Here is a 5,647-nt window from a genome sequence, read left to right on the forward strand (position 1 = left end):
AATGTAAAAAAGAGGTACAAAGGGAAAAGTACTTGGTTTTGTTGGTTTAGGCAACCCACATGTGGTGCATATTGGTATAAGATGAGGTCTAGACCTTGAAATTTGACCTAAAAACCTGACATTGACATTTTGGTGCTAAATGGACTTTTGGTGAAAAATGAATGGGAAGCCTAGTTTTACCATGCATAACTCTCTCAATTTTGAACCAATGGACAGAAATTGGACTTTTTGGAAAGGAAAACTTTTTCCTACAACTTTCATGTTTGGAAATTTTTGATTTGAAGCTTGTAAAGTACCTTAAAATAGCCACGAAAATGAAGTCTACATACTAAATCAAATGTGCTTAAAAACTAAGATTTAGGTATTTTGCTTGCAAAAACCATAACTCTGTCTGTAAGTATTCACTGATCATGATTTTTATACGAATAGAGAGGGGAGAGAAAAATGAACAACCTGAACCCTGAACCTTGAACCCTGAAGCCTGAACCCAGAACTCTAAACCCTAATAAACCCTAAACCCAAATAAACCTTAATACCTTATAAACCCTAAACCCTAATAAACCTTAAACCTTAATAAACCTTACACCCTAATAAAACCTAAACCCTAATAAACCTTAAACCCTTATAAACCCTAAAAACCTTAAACCCTAAAACCCTAATAAACTTTAAACTCATCTCATACCTATTGTATGAGTCACCTAAAGATGCATGAACATGTTTCTAAACATTAAAATTCTACGATGAGAGTGATTTAAGCTTAAGGAAACTTAATTGGTGGTAAATAAATCCATAATTCCTTGCAATTTGAGTTTTAGAAACCCAGAGAATCTTGATCCTTAAGCTTGAATAAGATGAACCATAAAGGTAGCAACAAGAGAATCTTGAGAAATCAAATGAAATTTGATAGAGAGCTCAAAATCGTAGATCTAGAATTGGAGAGAATAGTTGCATGAAATAGGGTTTATGACAGGTCAAATGGTCTTCATATAGCACATGGAAGAGGGACAATAGGGGACTTGCACTTAAAAATTGCTTAATCACCAAGTTTAAAGTTTGTGCACATGGGAGGTGGCTATTTTAAAAGAAGCGTTTTGCGTATTATCCATGGCCAAATTTTTGTGGTTTGGGCACTTTCATAAAGTGAGAATTAGATCCTCCAAAGATGGGCCAAAAACAATTAGTAGATCTAGTGATTTGAAAAAGTTACCAAAAATGACTAAAATGTAAAAAAGAGGTACAAAGGGAAAAGTACTTGGTTTGGTTGGTTTAGGCAACCCACATATGGTGCATATTGGTATAAGATGAGGTCTAGACCTTGAAATTTGACCTAAAAACCTGACATTGACATTTTGGTGCTAAATGGACTTTTGGTGAAAAATGAATTGGAAACCTACTTTTACCATGCATAACTCTCTCAATTTTGAACCAATGGACAGGAAATTGGACTTTTTAGAAAGGAAAACTTTTTCCTACAACTTTCATGTTTGGAGCTTTTTGATTTGAAGCTTGTAAAGTACCTTAAAATAGCCATGAAAATTATGCCTACATACTAAATCAAATGTGCTTAAAAACTAAGATTTAGGTATTTTGCTTCCAAAAACCATAACTCTCTCTGTTAGTATTCAATGATCATGATCTTTATACGAATAGAGAGGGGAGATAAAAATGAACAACCTGAAGCCTGAACCCTGAACTCTAAACCCGAATAAACCCTAAACCCTAATAAACCTTAATACCTTTTAAACCCTAAACCCTAATAAACCTTAAACCCTAATAAAACCTAAATCCTAAAAAACCTTAAACCCTTATAAACCCTAATAAACCTTAAACCCTAAAACCCTAATAAACTTTAAACCCATCTCATACCTATTGTATAGGTCAACTAAATATGCATGAACATGTTTCTAAACTTCAAAATTCAACTATGAGAAAGATTTAAGCTTAAGGAAACTTAATTGGTGGTAAATAAATCCATAATTCCTTGCAATTTGAGTTTTAGAAACCCAGAGAATCTTGATCCTTAAGCTTGAATAAGATGAACCATAAAGGTAGCAACAAGAGAATCTTGAGAAATCAAATGAAATTTGAAAGAGAGCTCAAAATTATAGATCTGGAATTGGAGAGAATAGTTGCATGAAATAGGGTTTATGAGAGGTCAAATGGTCTTTATATAGCACATGGAAGAGGGACAATAGGGGACTTGCACTTAAAAATTGCATAATCACCAAGTTTAAAATTTTTGCACATGTGAGATGGTTATTTTAAAAGAAGCGTTTTGTGTATTATCCATGGCCAAATTTTTGTGGTTTGGGCTCTTTCATAAAGTGAGAATTAGATCCTCCAAAGATGGGCCAAAAACAATTAGTAGATCTAGTGATTTGAAAAAGTTACCAAAAATGACTAAAATGTAAAAAAGAGGTACAAAGGGAAAAGTACTTGGTTTGGTTGGTTTAGGCAACCCACATATGGTGCATATTGGTATAAGATGAGGTCTAGACCTTAAAATTTGACCTAAAAACCTGACATTGACATTTTGGTGCTAAATGGACTTTTGGGGAAAAATGAATAGGAAGCCTACTTTTACCATGCATAACTCAATTTTAAACAAATGGACAGGAAAGTGGACTTTTTGGAAAGGAAAACTTTTTCCTACAACTTTCATGTTCGGAACTTTTTGATTTGAAGCTTGTAAAGTACCTTAAAATAGCCACGAAAATGAAGCCTACATACTAAATCAAATGTGCTTAAAACTAAGATTTAGGTATTTTGCTTCCAAAAACCATAACTCTCTCTGTTAGTATTCAATGATCATGATCTTTATACGAATAGAGAGGGGAGAGAAAAATGAACAACCTGAAGCCTGAACCCTGAACTCTAAACCCTAATAAACTCTAAACCCTAATAAACCTTAATACCTTATAAACCCTAAACCCTAATAAACCTTAAACCCTTATAAAACCTAAACCCTAATAAACCTTAAACCCTTATAAACCCTAATAAACCTTAAACCCTAAAACTCTAATAAACTTTAAACCCATCTCATACCTATTGTAGGGGTCAGCTAAAGATGCATGAACATGTTTCTAAACTTCAAAATTCTACGATGAGAGTGATTTAAGCTTAAGGAAACTTAATTGGTGGTAAATAAATCCATAATTCCTTGCAATTTGAGTTTTAGAAACCCAGAGAATCTTGATCCTTACGCTTGAATAAGATGAACCATAAAGGTAGCAACAAGAGAATCTTGAGAAATCAAATGAAATTTGAAAGAGAGCTCAAAATTATAGATCTGGAATTGGAGAGAATAGTTGCATGAAATAGGGTTTATGAGAGGTCAAATGGTCTTTATATAGCACATGGAAGAGGGACAATAGGGGACTTGCACTTAAAAATTGCTTAATCACCAAGTTTAAAATTTTTGCACATGTGAGGTGGTTATTTTAAAAGATGTGTTTTGCATATTATCCATGGCCAAATTTTTGTGGTTTGGGCTCTTTCATAAAGTGAGAATTAGATCCTCCAAAGATGGGCCAAAAAGAATTAGTAGATCTAGTGATTTGAAAAAGTTACCAAAAATGGCTAAAATGTAAAAAGGAGGTACAAAGGGCAAAGTACTTGGTTTGGTTGGTTTAGGCAACCCACATGTGGTGCATACTGGTATAAGATGAGGTCTAGACCTTGAAATTTGACCTAAAAACCTGACATTGACATTTTGGTGCTAAATGGACTTTTGGTGAAAAATGAATGGGAAGCCTACTTTTACCATGCATAACTCACTCAATTTTGAACTCATGGACAGGAAATTGGACTTTTTGGAAAGGAAAAATTTTTCCTACAACTTTCATGTTTGGAACTTTTTTATTTGAAGCTTGTAAAGTACCTTAAAATAGCCACGAAAATGAACTCTACATACTAAATCAAATGTGCTTAAAAACTAAGATTTAGGTATTTTGCTTGCAAAAACCATAACTCTCTCTGTAAGTATTCAATGATCATGATTTTTATACGAATAGAGAGGGGAGAGAAAAATGAACAACCTGAACCCTGAACCTTGAACCTGAAGCCTGAACCCTGAACTCTAAACCCTAATAAACCCTAAACCCTAATAAACCTTAATACCTTATAAACCCTAAACCCTAATAAACCTTAAACCCTAATAAACCTTACACCCTAATAAAACCTAAACCCTAATAAACCTCAAACCCTTATAAACCCTAATAAACCTTAAACCCTAAAACCATAATAAACTTTAAACCCATCTCATACCTATTGTTTGAGTCAGCTAAAGATGCATGAACATGTTTCTAAACTTCAAAATTCTACAATGAGAGTGATTTAAGCTTAAGGAAACTTAATTGGTGGTAAATAAATCCATAATTCCTTGCAATTTGAGTTTTAGAAACCCAGAGAATCTTGATCCTTAAGTTTGAATAAGATGAACCATAAAGGTAGCAACAAGAGAATCGTGAGAAATCAAATGAAATTTGAAAGAGAGCTCAAAATTATAGATCTAGAATTGGAGAGAATAGTTGCATGAAATAGGGTTTATGAGAGGTCAAATGGTCTTTATATAGCACATGGAAGAGGGATAATAGGGGACTTGCACTTAAAAATTGCTTAATCACCAAGTTAAAAATTTTTGCACATGTGAGGTGATTATTTTAAAAGAAGCGTTTTGCGTATTATCCATGGCCAAATTTTTGTGGTTTGGGCTCTTTCATAAAGTGAGAATTAGATCCTCCAAAGATGGGCCAAAAAGAATTAGTAGATCTAGTGATTTGAAAAAGTTACCAAAAATGGCTAAAATGTAAAAAGGAGGTACAAAGGGCAAAGTACTTGGTTTTGTTGGTTTAGGCAACCCACATGTGGTGCATACTGGTATAAGATGAGGTCTAGACCTTGAAATTTGACCTAAAAACCTGACATTGACATTTTGGTGCTAAATGGACTTTTGGTGAAAAATGAATGGGAAGCCTACTTTTACCATGCATAACTCACTCAATTTTGAACTCATGGACAGGAAATTGGACTTTTTGGAAAGGAAAAATTTTTCCTACAACTTTCATGTTTGGAACTTTTTTATTTGAAGCTTGTAAAGTACCTTAAAATAGCCACGAAAATGAACTCTACATACTAAATCAAATGTGCTTAAAAACTAAGATTTAGGTATTTTGCTTGCAAAAACCATAACTCTCTCTGTAAGTATTCAATGATCATGATTTTTATACGAATAGAGAGGGGAGAGAAAAATGAACAACCTGAACCCTGAACCTTGAACCCTGAAGCCTGAACCCTGAACTCTAAACCCTAATAAACCCTAAACCTTAATAAACCTTAATACCTTATAAACCCTAAACCCTAATAAACCTTAAACCCTAATAAACCTTACACCCTAATAAAACCTAAACCCTAATAAACCTCAAACCCTTATAAAACCCTAATAAACCTTAAACCCTAAAACCATAATAAACTTTAAACCCATCTCATACCTATTGTTTGAGTCAACTAAAGATGCATGAACATGTTTCTAAACTTCAAAATTCTACAATGAGAGTGATTTAAGCTTAAGGAAACTTAATTGGTGGTAAATAAATCCATAATTCCTTGCAATTTGAGTTTTAGAAACCCAGAGAATCTTGATCCTTAA

The sequence above is a fragment of the Vicia villosa genome, linkage group LG1 (assembly GCF_029867415.1).
Source record: "Vicia villosa cultivar HV-30 ecotype Madison, WI linkage group LG1, Vvil1.0, whole genome shotgun sequence".
NCBI lineage: Eukaryota > Viridiplantae > Streptophyta > Magnoliopsida > Fabales > Fabaceae > Vicia > Vicia villosa.